This window comes from Agrilus planipennis, unplaced genomic scaffold, assembly GCF_000699045.2.
Source record: "Agrilus planipennis isolate EAB-ADULT unplaced genomic scaffold, Apla_2.0 scaffold13, whole genome shotgun sequence".
In the NCBI taxonomy this organism is placed as follows: Eukaryota; Metazoa; Arthropoda; class Insecta; order Coleoptera; family Buprestidae; genus Agrilus; species Agrilus planipennis.
Genome location: NW_020439040.1, coordinates 1966715 through 1990707, shown reverse-complemented (window position 1 = coordinate 1990707; position 23993 = coordinate 1966715). Strand labels below are relative to the sequence as shown.

General features: G+C 35.2%; 1 protein-coding gene across 6 annotated transcripts in view; it reads right to left on the bottom strand.

Annotated features, from left to right (window-relative positions):
• Nucleotides 1-19034, bottom strand: part of LOC108744240 (potassium channel subfamily T member 2) — a 122939-nt gene extending 103905 nt beyond the window's left edge. For 4 of the 6 annotated variants that reach the window (XM_025976795.1, XM_025976796.1, XM_025976797.1 and 1 more), the window contains exon 1: nt 18837-19034. The gene's annotated coding sequence lies outside the window, so the exon portion shown is untranslated. The remainder of the gene's footprint in view (nt 1-18836) is intronic. The other 2 variants (XM_018479912.2, XM_025976798.1) reach the window with 1 other exon arrangement.
• Nucleotides 19035-23993: the final 4959 nt, after the last annotated feature.

Here is a 23993-nt window from a genome sequence, read left to right as displayed (position 1 = left end):
TCCTACTTGAGTGAGCGATGCGTCCGCGTGGACAGCTGCTATACAATAATACATTTCCATTTACCTCCTTCTCTATATCCATACAAAATATCTATCAAACAAATAAAATTAAAATTTTCTTTTGAAAAAATGAAACCATTCCATCAGAATTTTCTTATGACGTTGTCACGTTCAACTATCGTCAGTAATCCGACTTTACAGACAACCGACTTTTTTTTCTCTGCTTTATAGTAATACACTGACCTCCTACAATGGCTGGAATTATATTTTAGAAACAGTTCATTGACCAATTGCAAGCATTGTACTACTACAGCTTGACTATAAAAGAAACATATTGAATCACAATTTAACCAATGACAAGTAATACAGAGCAAATATTCAATTACATAAAGTGCACACTGTGCACACTTCCTAAAATCCCTGATTTCTCCCGATTCTTCGTCCCTCCCAGTAATAACTCCCGCCTAATGATTTTATACCATGCTTTACACATATTGTACGTATGTCTATTGGCTAATCATGTATGCTGGTGGCAGAAAAGCTTTAGCGTAAGGATTTCAGTTTTGTATTAAATTTTCATACAGTGGAAATAACGTCCGTGGGATTACGCACGGCGTACAACAAACGGCTCGGCTGTTTGAATTTCCGGAGATCCATAACAGTCAATTTCGGATTTCAAATGGTCCTTTTTAACAATCCATTTATACATACCGGCACACGTCGGTCCTTCAACCAATTACTTTGTCAAAAAAGGCGAAGAAACTCCGCGTTTTTATTTTTTTCGTACGATACTGCAAAAATGTTTCAAAGCAGTGGTGACTCGTACACACAATACACAAAGAACTTATTTTTTTACTATACCCCACCAAAAGCACAATATTTTTTCCTGATTTCAAGGATGAAAACCCAACATTCCGTCCTTCACCTCAGGCGCTGATTTCCACACGGAGGAAATTAAAATATTTTCCTAATAAACAATATATAATATTAAGTAATTATTAGATATTTATTAGTTGAAACCGTGCAAATGCTACCCTGCAATGTTCTTAAATATTTCCGGAAATTTCCTGTCTGTTTTTTCTTGTCTTGCAGTCTCGACTAACTACAAACGTTCCGCCGCGCCGTATCGATTGCCGCCTGCACCGTATCGATTGCTACCTGCGCCATTCATACATAAGCGTATTTAAGTTGCGGACCTTACATACATGTATTATTACGTTTATAAGAATTTTCACGACAGAAGACAAATTACAGTCCTTGTTCTCTTTCCTTCTTAAATAAAATACGAATAAATGTGATCCTATTGAACAGCCGGCACTGTTAGGCACTTCTCCAGCGGACAATTTAATAAACGTAAACTTGAAATTATTACAAGTACCTTTTAGATGTTCAGCTACTAAGTTTCATAAACGAATAAATCTCGGAATCGTTATCCTCTCTAACAACTCTCAACATAGAAACGCTTCATTATGTCCCTTTTGTTCGTAATTTTGATGGCAGTTAACCTACATATTGTAGCAAATACGAACTAATAAGAGCAAACGTACAGCAACTGAAAACCACAATTCTACATAAATGACGATAAACAAAACCTCGACCTTGTTATTAATAATTTACATTGCTTAATAGATTATAACTACCTACTTCACCTTTAAACAAAATTTAGTGGTAGTTGAAAAACTACATGTACATATAATGGTAGTTATGTACCTACCTAGTTCGAAAATAATTATCCTGAGAACAAAAATAACGTAAAGAGGGGTAAGTTTTTTAATGGCTTCTGGTGAACTTTCCCGACAATTCTAGTAACGATACAATCAAGGAAAGAGATAACTGGATGAAAAGTACGTAAACTTTTAGAAAACTTCCAAGTTGGTGATCATTAATACTAAATAGCTTTTGTCTGATATTTTTCAATTATAAGTTCTTAATTGTCCACGCCGTTATCGATAACTGGACTTATATTTTTATCATCATCATCATAAGGTCGTCAGTCCTAAGACTGTTTGGACGCGTACTTCCACTCTTTCCTATTCTGAGCTAATCTTCGCATTTCCCTAAAACCAGAACAACCCACATCCTTAACTTTTTGCGAACAGTAATCTAACCTAGATTTACCTCTACCCTTCCTAACTCCTGTTTCTGCCTCTAATATGTCTCTGACTAGACCTTCATGTCTGAAAAGGTGTCCTACCAACCTATCTCGCCTATTTTTTATTGAATTCCATGGAGTCCTCTGTTCTCCCATTCGTTCTAATACCTCTTCATTTCTAACCTTTTATTACTACATCACATCTATTATAGTTCAACATACCTAAAAGTTTTTCAAAGATTATAGTCTACATTACAGTGAAAATCCTATCAAAATCTATTCACTAGATGTCCAATTTCAAAAGCTTCACGGCGAGTTTCATTCATAATTAACATAGAATATGTAATATAGATACGATTAATTTTAGGTAAATGCCGCTAAGAACGTGAAATAATTAATAACTTGTTCGTCATCTTCCAACACGCTAAATCGGTGACACTTTATATAAATTTTTTATCAAGATCCTTGGATTTTAACGTGAGGACTTCTGATTATTAAATCACCAAAGAGAAAGGATGTGTCAGACTTAAAGTGAAGTGCAATAGACGAGGGTATGAAATAAATGTTCAATAATTATCTGATGAGTAGTTCGAATTTCCACCTCTCAACCCGTCTGGGGTAATTCTATTGTTATACGTCCATTACAACAAGAGCGAGAAATGAGCAAACATTAGCAAATAGAATTGCTGAATACTCACGAATTTCGTACCTGTTTCTAGAAACTAAATATCCTAGGCTAATCTTACGTCAATGTTTAACTACTTCCTTACAACGTTGTCAAATTAAACAAAAGGAAATAATTGTATGTTATCGATTTGATTTTTGGTACGTTCTGAGAACAAATATTAGTATGCGAGGGAAATTGGACGAGCAGCATTAAATTTAGTGACTAATAACACAGTTAAACGCTGTTGAGTTGGTTTATCGAATTATTCAAACTAAATTGCTTGATATGAAAACGTGAAAATACGGTTGAATATCTGTATAAATCTATTAGAATCCGATAAATAGGCGGAGCTTAAAAAACATGGAATCCGATAAATGGGTGGAGTCTAAAAAACATGGCGTAGATGAATGAACTTGTTTTACTTTACAAGGGTATAAAATAATTGGAATTGGCACAGTATACTGTGCCAATATACATATGATTCAACCCATGACAAATCTGATGGTTATATAATTAGCACATTAAAAATTAAAAATTAAATTATAGCGATTCCTCATGAAACGATTCAAAGGGTGACAAGGACCCTTCAAGGAAATAAGGACACTGTAAAAAACGAAAGAACCCATTTTACAGATGCATTAATTACTTAAAAAATTAAATAGCACATAAAATTATCCTTATAATAACACACAGTAGATTCTTATTATTTAATTTTAAAATTCCCAAGGATCTACTGCTCCACTCTGTATTAATTACGTTCCTGTTCAGAATCAATCACTATCCAACGCCTGGCGAAGGGTGTAAGGGTCGCTAGGTTTCTTTTTTATTAAAGTGAAAATTGTATTTTAGAACCCGTCATCCCAAAAAGTGCAATCAGAAAGCCAATTTCGAGTTTCGCAATTAACTAAGGGAGAATTGTTAATTGAAAATTTCCTTTTGTTCTTTGTAGCAAACAACGAAATTCGCAAAATGAAAATTTAACGGGAAAGCGAAGTAAGTAATTCGTCTCAAGTAAACGAATAATTGTGTATGAAAAAATTGACGACATCAAAAAGGCAATCTCTTACCAACGGCGGGGTCATTTAGCAAAAAGGTTAATTTTGATTTCGTGCAGAACGAACGAAAGTTATTAAGTTGGCCTTCACTTTCGTAGACACGGGGCAGCGATCCTTTGGGGATGGACTAAATAAGATTTTTTTCTGCTTTTGTTGCTTTCTTCGGTACCCCGATAATAAGCAATAAGTTTCAATTAACCGGTAGGAGAACTCCTTTCGTTTAATTAGAAGACGACCGGGGATGTAACAAGAAGAGACAAGTTCGACCTATACTTTAACCTATCCTACCTACTGTGAAGAAATGGCCGGTAACTCGAAACAAAAAATAAACTGGGAATTGCTAGAACGTGAAAAAGTCTCAGACCTATTAGTATGGAAGCACGTGGCGTCCAAAGACATTAGACTTTATTAGAAATTACGCATCAAAAAATAAAAATACGACAAGATCTACGAGGTACCTGCGACTTGCCAAGTTATTAAATTTGTTTACCAGTGCGTATATGTTTTTTCTTTTTGAACATTTTAAACAAAGCATCCATGCCAAAAGAATGATCACGATCGCGTGTATCATAACCTACACCATACTTCATTGACACGCAATTTATTGTTTTTACATTTCAATACAATCTTGGCACCAAATTCTAAAATAATCAAAGTAATGATGTCCCACAAGAGGAAGGAACAAAACTAAAGTCAGAAAAAAGACCGCATATTTGTTCAGTTTTTCTTAACCATTGTTAACGTAATGTGGTTCATCTGCTTTGTCATATTCTACAAAATTCATGCTGCAACTTTCTTCTCCTTTCTTGAACACCCTGTATAGTTTTGTAAGGCAGATACCTATTCACAATATCACTTTTGATCAATAAACACCTAATGTTTTACTGAGTTTCTAACTAATATAATATTCCTTCATAAATTTCTCGGAAATCAAAAGCATTCACTTACAAATTCTGTCTCGAACTCTGAAACTGCCAGATGTTTATTACCCTTTAAAGGTTTCAGTTAAATTTGTACATACACGGCTATCGGTAACAGTATAATACGGCATTTAAATATCATTAAAGGGAATTACGTCTTCCCGTCGTTGTAACTTCATAATTTTATTTCCGAAATCCTTTATTCATTAATTTCTATCCTGTTTTGAGGTTCGTCTACCCCTTCTTTTTCAATATTCCCGAAAAATTATCTCCAGTTTATGTACTTTGTCAAGTCTGGCGTTAACCTGAGAATCTTCGTCGGATTTATTGAAAATCCGAACTTTCGAACTTCCCTTAAGCCATATTCTCTAAAACCTCCCTCAAATTCCCGCGATAACACAAAGTGTCACATAAGTTATATTAGTGAGAAAAACACAAAAAGCTTCGGAAATTTAGGTATTAAAATGAAACATCACGAAAAGCTTTTCCTTATCCAATATAAAAACAAGAATATGTAATTCCATAATACACATTTCTTATTTCATGCTTCGAGTAGCATCCCTTCAAAAAAATTAGTTTCCCTTGTGCCCACCTAAATATTATATATGTTCACGCACGCAGGCTAAATTTGATTACTTATCTTTTATTTTTTTAACGCCCTTAATGAAAAATTTATCGTTCAAAAGATTTCTACCCTAGATCCAAAAAAGGAAAACAGGTTTTACGTCGACTAACTTCCCTCCTCTTGTTCATATGACAATGGAAAGTTCATGAATTTTCCATGAATCTTCTCGTAAGATTCCTTTAATGTACGAGTGTTTTCTGTGTCGTCCGTGTACGATTTACGACTATATCGATCGCAGCCTGCGGCATTCGTTCACAACAACCGCTCTATTGCGATTGTACGAAGGCGTACAGAGACCAATGTTTCAATAGAAACTGGAACTGTTGCAATTTTCACTAAACGACGATCCACACCAAAGTGTAATCGTAATGTAACATAACCCAACCTGCAATATTACTCCAAATCTGCAATCGTTTAGCTACATTGCAGCACTCAAAGGCAATTTTGGTTGAAACTGCGATAATTTTTGTTGGTTCCTCTAAGTCTTCCTACGTACAATTACGATTTAATCAAATAGTTGAGCAGTTTGGTCGCATTCCTTCCGGATGCAATGAATGGAGTTAGGTACATAAGATTTGGCATTTTGACATTTTAACGAATTCAATTTGTTGCCGGAAGCGGGCGCTGTTGAAGTTTAAGTGCCAAAGGCGCAATTTGGAAGCTCCGAAAAAAATGTCAGCAATTTTATGTGTTTTTTCCCGGGTTTATTGGGTCTCAGACGGGCTTGAGTTTCGCGTAACACAATAGCAAACTAAATTGGCTTTTAGAGATATCGTCCAATAAATTACCTCCTGTCCTTTTAATTGTTGCAATCTTAGCACAGTTCCAAGTAGACGACAAGAAAACGCGATAACTAAAAGATAATCTCGCGTGGGGAAAATCAATTTATAGAAAGAATAGGAAGAGCCTGGGTGCTGCAATTCTGTGCAGGATATACCACAGAAATAGATAAACATAATGTCTTCTTCTTTCTCTAATTATAGCTTCCGTATCTAAAAGTGGCTGATTTTCTGTATCTAGGAAGTCAGATAAGTCAGAATGGAAGGAGCAGTAGAGATATAAAACAGAGGATAGCTCAGGGTCGACTCACCATCGACAAAAAGAAGTGACTTCTATGCTTGCAAAAGGGTTAATTTAGAAATTCGAAACTGGAGCTCAGTGTTGTACGAGTGCGAAACATGGACGGTGGGCGCGGCGAAAAATAAAAGGTTAGAAGCGTTCGAAATTTGGAATTCCAGGGGAATGATGGATGAATGAAAGAATAAGAGAACAGAGGACTACTGAAATTAATAAGAATAGACGAATTAGGTTTGCAGAACACCTTCTCTGGCATGATGGGTCAGTCAGAGACATATTAGAAGTACAAACAGGAGTTAAGAGCAGCAGAGGTATACATGGATTAGATAGGGAAGAGTGAAGGTTCGTGTCCAACCAGTATTAGGACTGACGACCTTGTGATGATAATTCCCTAATTCTGATTGACTAATCAGGCAAATGATTCACTTGAACGGCATGTAGATTTAGCATCATAATCATTACTCAACCTCCTTTGTCTGGAAGGGTACTCAAGGGTCTGCCTAAAGTTGTCTTTAGTTTTATCGTTTCTATGCCACATTACAGAGCGAGAACAATACATTTTTTGGTGGTAGTCCTATTTGAATTTGAAGAAAATATTCCACCTCTAAGGGCTTAAAATTGAGAAATGTTTCCCGTTTTTGAACTCCTTAGTTGCCGTTTGTACTTCCATACACATAAATCACAACTTGTAGCATCTAATTACAAGAAAGTACACACATACATTAGGGTTATTTTCAGAAGAAGCCGACACTGTTTTCATCCGTCACACGTCTACTTCTTAAATTTTCACTGTTGCTTGCCAGAGGTCAGAGGTTACACAAGCCGTTTTAGCACTTCCAAGTTGACACGTGTGTCAGACGATCAGCTTATTGTGTCGCACGCCTCAGTAAGTTACAGAATAACAAGTTGCCAATTGTCAACCAGTAGAACGATCCTGTGGCCCAGATCGTAAACATAAAAATAAAACAACAGATTCGAAAATGGTGAACAAATATTGACACAATATACAAGAAGTAGCTATAAAATACATACCTGTAGGTAAACTAAACGAAACTATAAACGTAATCTGCAACCGTTTATTTTTATTTTTTATTTCCCCTGTTGGAACGACACTGATTGTTTAATAAAAAAAGGCCGAAAGAATATATGATAATCTACATACCAGAATACAGACCACTTCGAATTATTTTATTTGATTAAGCTACGGTTGGCTACGCTGGGATTCGTTTTCAGTAAGTAGATATTCACACAAGTGGACCTTGTTGGAGCATACGTAATCTAAAAGGTAGCATCGTACTACAGATGGCGTTTACCGCGCCATTTGTGGTATTTTCTAGAACGCGCTGTTAAGACGCGCTGATGAGATCCAAAAAGATTGAAATCGCGATCCGCGTCTGGCAGTTTCGACAGAACACAGACCACTTCGAATTATTTTAATCTAGATATACCATTTGTATCTTTTAGAAAAAACGTTCGCTCGCATGTTTTCAAACTGAATAGTAGTTATCTATAGATCCTGCGACTTATTAAGGGCTGATGCGTGACAAAAGATAAAAAAATAATTCAGTTTTGAAAGAAAATTTCTTCCATCAGTTTTCAGAAAATTCCACTGGAATTCACTTATAAAGAAAATCTAAAGTGAAAAGTGATGAAAGTCAAATTTGAATAAACCTATATAAGTCAATCAAAAATAAACGAAAGTATTTTCGGTATGCTCTGTTCTTGAGTCCAGGCGCGTGTTCAAGAGGAGGCGCACGAATCTTCAGACGTCACAGTCAAGAGGTGACAAAAGGACTTGTAGTATATTGAAACCGATTTTTCCAAACGTTTTTAACTCTACCTACCTACCTACTCTCTGTTAGCATATCGGTACTTTTGAAAACGTCTTTTAACAATTTACAATAAAATTTTTCAAATCAAAAGGATTTATATTGTACAAACTTTAGTCTCTTTTACAGGCTGTCTAGAATCCCGTGTTTTACTCGTATATTAAGACAAATTGTCCATTACACAACAAACAATTTCTATTTCAGAAAAAGTGCGTCACCTTATCGAAATACGTTACGAACGACAACTATAAAGTACTGAAAATAAACTCAAAATGTAGCGGCACCTTCTATTAAAAAATTGATACATCTAAGCAAATGGAGCGCTGTCAAAACACAATTAGTAACAATACTTCAACCAGTGGCAGGGTACAAAATACCAATAAATCAGCAAAACAGTACCAGACTGCTTCTTATTACACAAGTAGTTTAGTCAGTCCTAAGACTGGTTGGACAGGCACCTCCACTCTTTCCTATCCTGAGCTAATCTTCGCATTTCCCTAAAACTAGAATAACCTACACCCTTAACTATTTGAGAACAGTAATTTAATCTAGGTCTACCTCTACCCCTCCTAACTCCTGTTTCTGCCTCTAATATGTCTCTGACTAGACCTTCATGCCTAAGAAGGTGTCCTACCAACCTATCTCGCCTATTTTTTATTGACTTCCATAGAGTCCTCTGTTCTCCTATTCTTTCCAATACCTCTTCATTTCTAACCTTTTCTACCCACGATATCCTCATCATCCGCCTATAACACCACATTTCGAACGCTTCTAACCTTTTCTTTTCCGCCAAACATACACCTTCAACAATCTTTTTCTAATTTCTAAATTAACCGTTCGCGAGTATAGAAGTGATTTCTTATTATGGAAGGCGACCCGACCTTGCGCTATCCTCTGCTTTATATCCCTCCTACTCCTTCCGTCTTAACTTATCTGACTTCCTATAGATACCTACAATCAGTCACTTCTTCTAATTTACATTAGTAGTTTGAACGACGTGAAAATAATGAATAAGAATTCTGGGCATCCTCAATTATGCCCTGCTCCAAATGTCAAAGGGATGAAACTGATACTGACAAGGATCAAGGAGAAAAGGAGCTGCTCGTCGTTATTACCTGACCGAAAGCGTCTGATCCATATGCGTCTCACTCCACAATTTTCTTAGAATCAAATTCAATACCGAAAATTTGTTTTTAAAAAACAATTCCGCATCTACACGTGATTTTAGTCGAAATTTGTTTAGCGTTCCTCTCGCAACATAAATCGGTGCTTCAAAGCTCTAAATTGTTCGCTCTAGAATTTCGCAATTCATTTATAGCGAAAAGTCGGTCGATAGAGTGTGAAGCAATGCAATTCAGGGAGTGAAATTGTGAAGGCCGCCATTCAGGCGTTCATGTTAACGTACGCCATATCGGCAGACAAATATCTTTTTGTAAGAATTTTGAGCGACATAACGAAACCTAAAAGAACTCAGATTGCAGCATTATCAAGCGCAACGCATCGATATTATTCAATCGTCGAATATTTATCCTTAAAGTGTTTTGGCTGAAAAATGTATAACCAACAATGTAAAACCTTATAATAATATTCCCTTAATCTTCCATTTTACACTTCCTTGTGACCTAGAGTAATAAAAGGCCTGTAACAAGCTTCAAACGTTGACCCCTATCTACCGTTCAATCTTCTGCACTTTATTTTCAGGAAGAAGACTTCATTATAAGTTTCAAATTTGGCTAGAAAAAATATAACCAACCATACAACTGAAATCCTACAAACGGCGCGATAAACGCCAGCTGTATCGAATTTAAATTTCTATGTTCAACCATAACAATACTCCCTTAATCTTCATTATACATTTGCTTCAATAAATCTCTCTCAGTTAATGTTAAATGTCAAAAAATTTGTGTTCGTAATTTGCGCAGATCATTTGAGACGGTAGGTAGTAACATTTCGACGATACCGAGAACAAAATTAAGCACAGTTCGCGGTTTAGGTAGTTATTTTCGTTCTACAAGAAATTTCCTCAACACCGGCGCTAAATATATTGTAAGGTGGGTACGCACGCCGATAGGCAAATGTATAATGGTTTCATTTCTATCTTAAAATTAGCTCTAAACGTTTTCCGGTATTATAACCAGCACACAAGAACGCACACTCGTGAGCACACACCAGACGTGGAAGCGAGTACTTTAGAAGCATTTTGGCCGACGTAGAGATGATCTCAAAAAAGAGGTCTGTAATAATAGGTAAATATGTTACAGATATATGAACACGTGCTTGTAAAAAGGGACATTAAACTGCTTTTATTTCACGCTTAGTTTATTGTAGAGACATAAATGAACTAGGTCCATCGCAGGTTCTATGTATTATAAGTTTTATAACGTCTGTTATTGAGCTCGGCTAACGTAAAGACAACCGTAAAACAACCAAATAACCTTAACGTTTAAATAAAACTAGAAATGCCTACCAGAAATTATTACAAATATGGGCAGTTAACTGTTAAAGAGAATTATCCTGTTTTGATAAACACCTGGAAGGAAAAAAGGGGTGAAGGTGATCCACCCCAAATGGTGGCACTGTGGGATGGCAGGTTTTCGTGTGGGACATAAGGATGGGGCGGCTTGTCGCAAAAGGATTCACTACCCTTACGCAGAGGTGTCATGGTGGTCATGGCAGAATCCAGGCTTTACTACTGGTAAGTCCTATTTTAATCCTTTAGGGTCGGTAGGTATTTAAATATAAATGGTCATTACTTATTTTAAAAGGAAAAGGAAATTAAGAAAAGTGTGCTTCTTGTCGTAAACCTTAATTCACAAAACTGAAAACCCAAAACAACGCCCGAGTGACAGAGTTTAAATCATTCCAAATTAGTAAGAGTTCTTCTCCCGAGAGGAATACGAACAATTTCCTGTCACCCTGTATTTCGAAATATAATTACACCGAATTTCTGTCCATCATCAGACGCGTGAATAATAAACAGGCATCAATAAATTATAGGACCATCGTGTTTCCGAATGTCACTTTCCCTTCAAATTATCCTGTTTGCGATTGATAATAAATGCCAAATAGAACACAACAGGAAGGACGCTATATTATTTATAACGTAACATCTACATTTTCATGCAAACGCATCAATAAATCAAATTAGACACCATTGAATTATCATCATCATAAGGTCGTCAGTCCTAAGACTGGTTGGACATGCATCTTCGCTCTTTCCTACCCTGAGCTAATTTTCGCATTTCCCTAAAACTAGAACGACCCACATCCTTAACTATTTGCGAACAGTTATATAATCTAGGTCTACCTCTATCCCTTTTAATTTCCGTTTCTGCCTCTAATACGTCTCTGACTAGACCTTCATGCCTGAAAAGGTGTCCTACAGGTCTGACGAAGGAAGCTGGCGAGCGGTCGCGCAGGTACTTGCCCATTTATGACCTATTTGGGTAAGTCAGTCACCAACATTAACAATTAGTTCTTCTGTTTGTATGTCTATTACTTGCTCACTGATCCCTATTTTTAAATATTTAATCTACGCCCCTGACATATTATTATATATATTATACCTAAAACTGCCTACTTTTGCCACCGCGCATCCACGCCATTTTAAAATTTCCGCCAGCTTCCAGCGTCAGGCCCAGAGAAGAGAGACTAGTATAGAAGTCCAATTCAAATGGAGGACTAAAACGTGAGTAAGAAATTCTAAATAGAACCAGGAGATGGCGTTGCTATGAAAATGAGCGCCTCAACGCTGTATTGAGTCGGAGTAAAGAGTGAACGCAGTAATGGCAGGGGTAAATAGTAGAAGTGGTGGGATCATAGAACGCATAAGTCTTTTTACTTTGCTGTTGTAAGCCAAGTTTGTAAAGAAAAAAAAAAAAAAACGGTTGATTTTCCGAAGCGACAACTACCGGTCGGATGACAGAAGCTTCGAGATTTACCGACATGTTATCCGAAACGAAGTCCGGATTATTAACCCAGCATTGGACTTCTATACTAGTCTCTCTTCTCTGGTCAGGCCTGTACAGGCCTATCTCGCCCATTTCTTATTGACTTCCATAGAATCTGCTGTTCTCCTATTCTTTGTAATATCTCTTCGCTTCCAGCCTTTTCTATCCACGGTATCCTCATCATTGGCCACATTTCGAACGCTTCTAACCTTTTATTTTCCGCCGCGCCCACTGTCCATGTCTCGCACCCGTACAGCGCCATGCTCCAAACATACACCTTTAACAATCTTTTTCGAATTTCTAAATTAACCGTTCGCCCCCATAGAAGTCACTTCTTTTTATTGAAAGCGACTCGACATTGCGCTATCCTCTGCTTTATATCCCTACTACTCCTTCCATCCTGACTTATCTGACTTCCTAAATACCCAGAATAGGCCACTTCTAATTTTTCGTGTCCTATCTTTATATTCGCCCTTTCCCTTATTTCTCTTCTCTTGTAAATCAATATTTTTGTTTTACTTAACTACTGAATCAACGTAAATAAATTTATAATCAAAACAATACCAAATTAAGAATTGGCTATGATAACTGGATTAAGATTATTCGTCCATCAAAGTAAATAAGGGAGTGAATCAATAATTTTTTGTCTCATTTCTTAAAAGCATCTTGTGGTAATGGGATGGACGTATGCAGAAGGCAGGTGAATTCTTAATGGAACGCCTTCTGGCATAGGTAATGACTTAAAAGAACAGATCCGTATTCCAGAGGGTATCTAACACTTGAGAGTGCTGATTCATGTCACTGAATATAATTTAAATAGGTTTTATTCCTGTGATACAGTGAACATTCCTTTGTAGTTCCCTGGCAAGCAAAAAGAATCAAAGGTGAAAAAAAGGATAATGACCTGGGTAAATTCAGGCTGTACAGTTTTATTCTTACATTAAAAGTGGGGTAATGGTTAATTGAATTTCTGTAATTACTCTAATAGGAGTACACATAAGCACATAGAAATAATATTATTAAAGTCTAATATCACAAGGATCATAATGAAATCGATATGTTTTCTTGAGATAAAACGAAATTACAATTATGATAGTCTCGAACCTTGATTTTTCGATTTTTAAATTTTTTTACCTGACGTATGTCTTTGAATAATATTAATAATGTAAACATTCATTTAATTTCTTATCCACTACAAATTACCTCATATTAACGACGAAAAATTGTTACTGCTATCACACCTTCGCCGGGAATCGATCCCGAGACCTTTGGTTTTATGGACCAATACTCTGACCATGAATCCACAAGAGGTAACAGCAACAACAACAACAAAATAGACTTATAAGGTCACTAATTCCAAATGTCTTGGGTTCAATTCGTTATTAATTTGAGGTAACTTTTAATGGATAAAAACAAATTAAGTGAATAATCACATTAACATTAAAAATTAACCACTGTTAAAGGTTTCTTAATCTCTAAATAATAATAATCTATACGCAATCCCCGAGTAAATGGATTAATACTGTACTTGCCTGAAATATAAATATGAAAACGCTTCTGAAATACATAACACGCTTACATACACACACGTAGGTATATATGATAGGGTTAACTTTAATCAAATATCAAACAGCGTATTAAGCATGAAATTGACGCATTATCGAAGAAACTTCCGGTTCCCATCTCGGCAAAATATAATTAATTGAACTAATTCGTACATAATACTCCTCTACCGGCTGTCGATTTACACACACTGTTACTTCCAATTAGTTTAATTAAACGATCGATTGATGTCAGCGAATAATACAGAAATAATAATAATAATAATACGTATGTGTATCATTCGTTTCTAATTATCTTTGAATAAGTTGTTATAAAGTGTCGTTAGTTGAACACACCCACAGATATCAATTTGAAGCAAATACATATTTATAAAAAACCTCATCGTAATTCTGGATAAAATTGGTGAGGTTCTAGATAAGATACGAAAAAAGAAGGCGATTTGTAAATCAACAAGTAAAAGTAGATACACGGGATGGTAGAACACCTTCTGATGCATATAAGATTAATTAGAGACATTAAAAGCAAATGCAGAAGTAAAAAGGACATGAAGAAGATCTAGATTAGATTAGTGCTCGCAAATAGTAAGAGGTATGAGTTAATCCAGTTTTCGGGAAATCAAAAGATTGGCTTAGGAAAGGTCATGACTTTTGATGATAATTTTCAGCATTTAAGACAATTATTGTGTCAGTAAATAAAAAAATTTGTTCTTAAAAGAATTATTAAAAAAGAAGTAAGTATCAGATTGAATGAGACAGACCAAAACTTAACACGCAAGATCAAGGCCAAGATTGAGACTATATCAGCAAGACGAAGACCAATACCAGGACTAGAAGTATTTGCGCAAGACCAATACCAGAACTGGGACGGTCTTGGTTTTAGTCTTGCGTTTTAAGTCTTGATCTTAGTCTTCCTTTGCTCATTACTAAAATATTACAAACTATCTTCCTAATCTATGGATTTCTTTCTTTTTTTGTCGCTTATGTACGCCACTGAGTATCAAATAAGTAAATATATTCCAAACTGTGTCACAAATGACTTCACAAACATTTCTTTTAATAGGTACCGCCGCGATACACAAAATTAGATACATCTGTACATGAAAATTGGTATTTTACATCTGCAATTCTGTTTTAATTTTGTAAGTAATTAATTCAAACATAGCTATATTATAATTATTAATTATTTAGCTACAAACATGAGGTTTAATCTCCGTATAATTAAACTTCTACCACAGGTATTTAACCCGTAAAATCCTGGCTGATTAATACATAGTACATAATGTAGACATGTGATTTATTTGAAACTGTTCTAATATTCAAAATACAAATAGAAAATGCAAAATGCCTATTACTATTGTTACATATTTTAAATGCTGTTTCTATGTATTAATCTCTATTGGTATTTGAAATCCTCTTTTCTGTTTTGAAAATACTAAATGCAAACTACGATTACTTACAGTAGTCCTTTGTGATATCTTCCCCAATGATACGTTAAGATAAGATTAAAAGTAGTCAGAAGGAGGTGTCGATACAGTTGAGTTATCTTTATCTAATCACTGTCATAAGTGAATTCCAAAATCCTTAAAATAGATAGAAGAATACCTGAGGTAGTAGCACTGCATAGAGAAGTAGAAAAAGCTTCTATTAAAACACCAATAGCCCGCTGTAGCATTTTATTTTAAAAATTATTTAGGAAATACTTTCTTCTTATGTTCTATTTCGAATTCATTTTTCAAAACAGTTTTCAGTTAAAGAAATGATTTCATATTTTGCATCTATCTTCTAATTCCAACCATTTTTCACATTTCAGACATAAGCATTTGTGTATGTGTGTAATAAAGAAGTTCCAACTAATTGGGTCAGTGATAATAACAAAAATGGACCCAACAACTTAACTGACATACGTTCTTAATGGATGACGTGCTAAAACGAAACAAATGTATCCGGAAACAGAGCTGCCTCGGAAGATAAAAATTAATTTCACAAACACGATTTATTGAAACATAAAAATTGANTCATGGGAATCTCTATCACTGTCACCAACATCAACAATTAGTTCTTCTATTTGTCTGTCTATTACTTGCTCACTGATCCCTATTTTTAAATATTTAATCTACGCCCCTGATAGGAATACTGAAGAATGAGGGCTACAGTCTTTATCTCTAAAACTGCCTACTTTTGCCACCGCGCATCCATGCCATTTTAAAATTTCCGCCAGCTTCCAGCGTCAGGACTGTAACATGATACGTATTCACGGGTTTGAACCATATCGCCGCTATAGGGACGATATTCTCGATTTCAAAGAAGACAATCCCCAAAATAGTTCAGACAGAAAGGAAGAGAACATGGACTCCTCTCATGTGACAGTGTGGCAAATTTTAGAGGAACAATTGCTGCATCCTTATCATTTGCAGCGAGCGCAAGCCTTGCAAGAAACACTGATTCTTAGACGGTGACTTCGAAAGAAAAGTGCTACATAGCCTAATTTTTCCTATGGGGATTTGTTTGCAGACAAGTTTGCTTCACGCGGGACGGAATTTTAAATTTTCCGACGAATGCTTACGTAAGTAAAATTTTTCTTTCTTTCGTGTTCGTACGTCTACATACTGCTGTCTGTAATGCACTTATTTAATTTATTTAGTCTAAATATCATGTGCACTACCAAATTGTTTATATTTATCTTAGACGTTTGGTAATCGGCAATGTTTAGATTCTCCATCCACGTAACTGTAGTTTTTATAGCACTATGCTATTCGGTGGACACCTATGACAGAACTATAACTTAATGACCGTAGCAGAGACAATTTATTAGGCAGTGTCATAAAAATAATGAAATTTTTGTTCTCCCTATCTTTACAGGCTTGCTCTGTCATACGTCCGGTAAAAAATGAATTTCACCCTTCCAACAGAAATCCCACAATAAATTTTTCTTCAATTGCTTCATTCAATAAATCGTTCCTGGCGCACTTACCTAAGCATATTTCGTGTATACGGATAAAATCTACAACGAAACCCAATATTCGGGCCGATGGCCATTTATAGAATTTCGTAGGGGCCAGTAAAAAAAGACGGCTTATCTCAAACCCCATTATTCAACTTTCACCCCTGGCTCCTACAATCTATATCTCTATACATAATTTTATATTATACCTGCTAATACTTAAGGCGCACAGTTAGGAGATTCTAATCGGAAAATTCGCTATTCATTTCGGAAACACGACATGATATTATCTAAAACACTTCCCTGTCCTTCTCAAATAAAAACTTGTGTTCCAGATAATTTAATTAGATATGTTACACATAAAGGACACGCTTCATGTCTATTAACACACACAAAAAAGAAAATCCTTCCTGCTAAAGGAAATGATTTCTAGATTTTTTTAACTAGAGGCAATTAAAGGTTGCGTTGATGTTTTCTCTTTTTACAACATTCAGATCTCAACTTTAAAACACAAAATTGTTATCTAATAAGATCGTATATGTTCCTGAATGTGTCCAGGACTAAATCTCGTCCAATATCCAAAATTTGGACCATTGGAACGGAACGAGTCACGGAGGTTTCGATATTATAATATAAATTATAAGAGTGGTAGTAAAAAAACAATCGGCACCCTCTAACATGTTAAAAAGAAGAATGCCAAAGTTAATTAATATTGTAGTGTTGTGTTTTTATAAACAAGACAGGCTAGATCTGGATGAGTTCATATCTTCGTATGTAATAACTAATAACAAATACGCAAAGTATTTCGTTGTTATTAAGGTAATGGATTGTAGAATCAAAAAGGATTAATAGAAAGCGGTTCGAGATCGAGTGTTCTCACTTTCACTTGTTTCATGTCAACTGTCAGACAATTTCAAAACCACTCAGCTTAATAATAATTCCCTGTCATCCAGATCTCCGTATCCCACATCAAACTGAATTTTTAAACCCTTTTGTGTCCTTTATGTACGGTGACGCTGTTTGCAAACAGTCAGGAAAGGTAATCCTTCATAGACCACAGAATTGATGAACTACTAACATGTTTTAATTCCACAAAAGGAGTCTCAAACAAATGAGACGATGTTACCTTCATTTGTTTTGAAACAAAAACCGTAAGTATACATTTTTGTTGATGTGATCTCGCGGTTATGAAATGAGATTGTCCCTCCTGCACATTTTTAATGAATGGCACTGTACATCATGAAAACTCCGAGTCGCTTTAACCGGATACGCCAAATGCAAAATAAGCATTTTCTCAAGTGAGTACTTGTACGTAAAATACCGTGTATCCTGACCTTTGCTTTGTGCCGTTTTCATGTCCACAAAATCATATTTTTAGGACATATGTACATGTACGGGGACACTGCTCTTTCAAGGAATCCACGAAAATATGAATAATAAATTTTATTTATTAGGAACGGGAAACCTTTTTAAGATATTTAGGTACCTCAGTCAAGCGTTTTTTTTGCTTGTTTGTTTGTTTATTTGTTGGTTTGTCAAGTGGATATTTGACCTTTTTTTTGACGTAAATCATAAAAACGCTAAAAGATATTTCATATCAGAAAAAATACGTGTGACATTTGATATAAAATCTAAAGGTTTGAAAGTAATAACAAGGAATGATATCCTATTTAGCAAATTTTAAAACTAGATAATGAATTTTTTTATTTTGGTAGTAGGTATAACAATTTATTTTTCTTGAAATTTTGACTAATAAAATTGCTTTTTCCCCAAAGAAAACCTTCAAGAAAGAATCTACACTTTTATGGTTTCTTCATCGTTACAGGAATTCTGATAACAATTGAATATTAAAAATTGCAGAATACCTAAGGATAAATTGCAAAAACTATTGATTTATGCAAAAATTACAAATTTCATAGCTTAAATTTTTAAAAAAATCATTAGATTATTAACTCAAAAAAACCTGTTGTACTTAAATTTCTTTAGAAAATTTAAAGCTTTCGATTGTTTATAACTTTTTGTCATTTAGTTTTTTTAACGTCTTCACTCATTCTTCTCACCCATTCACAGTTATAATCTAAACGACAGACATTTATAATAATCATAATAAATACGTACGGCATCCGCGGCCGCGTTCCCTAACACCCGTTGCACAACAACACCATCGTCGGTGGCCAGGTACGCGAAAAACTTGGTCACTGACGGACGTCGCTTTGGAACCGGCGTCGCGAGCGTCGGTCTTGAGACACTACGACCGTCGGGTCGACGGACTGAACCAAATCACTACCGCGTGAAAACTAACTTGGATGGCAAGCCATGACGTGACGCGACGCCGCTCGCAACAGCGGCGGTGAAAAGCGTCGCGGCGCGCTCGACACACGTGCTCCGGTGTCACGACGACCACCGCGGCGCCCACGACGCTCGCGAAGTAGTAGGGACGGACGCGTGCTTCCACCAGAAGGACCGTCCGAGATGGCTACGGCAGTAAAATATTAGCGTTTATATTAAAGTGAATTAATTTTCTTAGCACTACAGAGAACTTCAAATTAAGGAAGAAAAATTGTCGCTGCTGGCGCGCCCTCGCCGAGACTCGAACTCGGCACCTTTGGCTTTACTCATCGATACTCCTACCACTAAGTTACGAAAGGTAACAGCAGCAAGTCGAGAAATATCGACTCTTGAATCAAGAGAACAAAATATAGTCGAGATACAAAACAGAAAAAATGAATTTTAATTTTTAATCCAAGGAGAGAGAAAGCTGCTAGAGATCAAGACTCTTGTCTTGGTAAAATCGTAGCCATATTGAAGATATCGAAACGATATACTGAGTACATAATAATCCATATCTTAATCGATATACTGGGTGTTTCAAAAATATTTCGGAATATTTGAGACAATCACTTTCCTTAACTTTTTAATCCGATGCTTTTTAACAGAATAATTAATGATTATAATTTGAAATATCTGATCAATCAGAGCTGCAAGCAGAAGAAAATAAAGAAACTACTCCTACTTGCAGCTAGAAAAGTACACCATGAACATACATGATTATTACTAGGAATACGATATTTTTTCAGAACTTTTCTGACCTTTAGTTTTATAAAAATGAAACTTACATATATGAATAATTTTTACTATCCGTCACGTTCACGCAACTCCAACCAATTTTACCATTCCATCACAATAACTGTCCCAACAAAATGTAGCCCATTATTCAAAATTGTTTTCTAAGTACATGTTTTAGCCAATTATGTTAATACAGATATATCATTGAACCAATACAATTCGAAGTGTTCCATCTATCTAATTTTCTTTCCGTCTTACTTTTGTGTTCTTTAAACAGTGGTTATTACAAGAGAGTATAATTTACAAGACAGTTTTTGTGTTACCAACTTTATGGGACCGTGTTCTACTATATTAATTATATTTAGGAGAAAATACGGTCGTGATAGAAGATAATGAGTTTGTCAAAGGTTGCTATCAATATCGGTTTCATAAAACGTATTATCCGATCCCTATGGGGTTGATACAATCCAATGAACTCAAAGTAATGGAACCATATTACTACGTACACATACATATATGCTTGTCCATATTACAGAATTAAATTTGAGTCAGTTGTCTCACAATAATTATGATGTAACCCTTGGAAAACAATTTCAACTCAAATTTTAATAAAGGAGAAAAATAAAACTTTATTTTTAAAGTTTCATATCACTACATAGTATAAAACAAAGTCGCTTTCCCGCTGTCTGTCCCTATGTATGCTTAAATCTTTAAAACTACGCTACGGATTTTGATGCGGTTTTTTTAAAAGATAGAGTGATTCAAGAGGAAGGTTTATATGTAAATACATGCATAAAATAGCAGGGAAACACTGATAATTTTAGAGGTTTCTAATGTGATGTCGTAAATAAACACATTTCTTACCCTTACATTGCAAACGCTGGCTGAACCCTACGAGATAGATCAAAATAATGAACTACAATATTGTACATCTTAAAAGGGCCTACAACAAGTCCATGATGGTATATGTCTATCTCTTAGGGATAACCCACAATAACCATTTTTTATCCTTTACTTTTTACGAGAAATAATGATTTATTTACGAAGCGATTTTACGCAATACAGCATTAATTCTTATCCAATTAAGTACCTTTAAATAGGTATTGCATTTAATATAGATCAATATGGCCCTTACAACATGTAATTTAAATGAATATTTTCGAAGGTATTACAGATTTAAACTGCAGGGACATAGCGGTTGTGGCGGTACCGGCCGGGAGGCCGGTTTGTATTGTCTAATGACAAAAACACTGTGAATGTTGTACGTATATAAAGACATTCTGTAGTATATTTAGTATGTTCAGGGGGTGTCCTTTGAAGATTTCCCCTTTTCGATAATAATCTAAACAAAACAAAAATATATTTAGTATCAGCATTGCAACCGTGCGAAGCTAGGGCGGGTCACTTGTTTGACATAAACACTTATTTTATTGTACGAGTGCGATAGTGTGACCATATAATTTTTAGGGCAATGTGAAGTTCGTTTAATATTAAAAATTCCACTCCATTTAGGCACATGTTACACGCTTGACATTTCAAATATGAAACACCTTTTGTTTTTTAACGGTAGGGTAAATCTAACGCAAAAAATTCACAAATGAATTTGATAGCCGATCTTTTTTTGAAAGACTGGCTCCATTATTGCTAGCTACATTACATCAATTTTTTTCTACAACCGGTCCCACCACCTCTATTTCTACCCTTATCAGACCTTTTTCAACTTCCGCTACAGTCACAATGTCTAAATTGTCAATTATATTCCCCCCTATTATATCTTTTATCTTCCCCCACATATGTAATCGATGTAAAGTGGGACAGTCATGTAAAATGTTATTACATCAAGAAGTACTTGTATTCTGCTTAAACGGAAAAAGTTGAGATAATATTGTTCGGAGGCAAGAAAAGTAGATACACATTTTCCTTTTCAGAACTTATTTTGGTCTTTTTTAAACCTCGACTCGAATAACAGAAACATATGTACGTATTCATAATAGATAATAAGATGGGAAGCTTACACCCTTAGCGTCCGATAAGAACGTACATTTTCCTTCGTATTTCTAAGAATATTTACGTTAGAGTGAACCCATTCTTGCATTATGATTTACAACGTCAGCACAGTTCTTGATTTATGCCTACGAATTTCGATTAGGATTCAAGTTTGAATATTGTGCGTCAAATAACATTAACTTTAGACGTAACCACTAATAACGAGGTAATTGGCCTTTAAAAAACTACCTACTTAACAACTCCAACAGGCTACGGTTTTTAGACTCGATAGCGTCAATAACTTCAGTAATGTAGGAAAAGATCAAACAGAAAACATGAACTTTTATTCGAAAAAATACAGCGTCTTCAGAATCAATGAAATTTCGTTCAAAAGTAATGGAAAATTTTCTATTTAATCTTTCTTACATATACTTTGTGTAAGTAATTGAAAGAAACTACTGGATCTGTAAGTGTATCTTCCTCTTTCGACTTACATATATATATATACACGTATATAATACGAAATATGACTCTATCAAAGTGGATTTACGATTTACTACATCAATTCAATATAGGGGTATCCAATATGCGCTAGATATCTCGTCCAGCATTAGAGAATAATAATATATTCTGGTACGACCACCAGGAAAATTACCTTCCTTTCTACATTACGACTGAATGATGCCAAACTGATTTTACGTTCATGTTGAGCACGTAGTTAGAGGAAAACTATTGTTAGAATTTAACTAATAATCGAAAACTTTAACAAAAACAATTTATATTACCTACCACACCCTATATTCATCAATAAAGTAGTTTACTTATTTTTATACAAGTTCCCGTGCAAAGGAAAGAAGTTTTGAACAAGAAAAATACAACAAACAAGTACAAGGAAGTTTGTGTGCTTTTGAAACTTTTCACTTAAGCTTGGAAAAACGCACCAAAAGTCCTTAAACTTACCGCATTCAAATCCGGGGAAAGTAAAAAATAAATTAAAATTTTTTTTCGAGTTGAAATCGAATGAAAAGAAATAAAAGTTTGTGACAAAATATTTGATATTCCGATCAGGTCTATACCTCTATTTTCGATTTTAGCACGCGTCGGTGTTTACCCAGAATTGGTAAAAGAAAAGGGAAATCCAAAACCTCAATAGATCCAATCTAATTTTTTGTAGTTCCGAAAAAAAAAAGACAACCTGCCTATCACTCAAGATATGTAAACAAACAAAGTATAAGAACTGGCAATTTATATCCGACGTTCTTTGAAGAATTGTTTTACAATGACAATATTTTGAAGCGCATGTTATTTATACTGTGAATACTAACGTCTAATTGGCTACGCGCCAACCAATCAGACGCAGAGGCTCCCTACTCTTGCTTACTCACCGCATTCTTTTCACATTTTTTAAAGTTTACAGTGCAGAAAGTTAATTAAACGTGGCGTTCTTTAAGTAGACCACAATGAACACTGTTTTGTTTTGTTTACGCTTTTATTAATTGTTTCTTTTTCCGCCGCTATTCCAGCTTAACCAAACAATAAAACAATGTAGAGACTTTATACACTACAGGTGCATCGGTACCTAATACAAACCTACAGAAAAGAGAAAAAGAAAACCCCTAGGAATAAGTCGAAAGTTTCGAACATTTTAAAAGATTAATTGCTGTGGCCAGCTTTCATTAAAAATTTGTCATGAACGCTTGAATGCTACACCTGCCCGAGGGAATAAAGAATCGCAGGCAGCTTTCTAATTAATCGGGAAGCAGAAGCGTCTGTTGCTAAAACGCTCCAAATGATCATTTTTTTTTCTTTTATTTCCGAATACAACCCGTTTGAATACGGACGGTCGATACTCTCTACAAAAAGAAATTACGTAAACAATTTTAGCAGTAAAAAAATTTTAATTTTGTTTGGTTTCGTAAGTTCATTTATGTTTCTCCCTCAGATGTTTATTAATGAAATGACTTAATAACAACTCGTTCAGATTTACTTTGAATGAGCCAACGTTTCGCCTGTAGATTTTATTGGCTTCTTCAAGGTGATTGAAAGGATAAAATATAGATGAAGACCTACAAGCAACCCTCTTATATATATAATTTAATGAGGTTTTTTATTTTATTAGGCGGATAATAAAAATACCAGAGGATATTAGATACAAGTAGAAACAGGAGTCAAAGAACCAGAGAAAGATCCACACCTATATTGGTAATAATGAGATATTGTGCT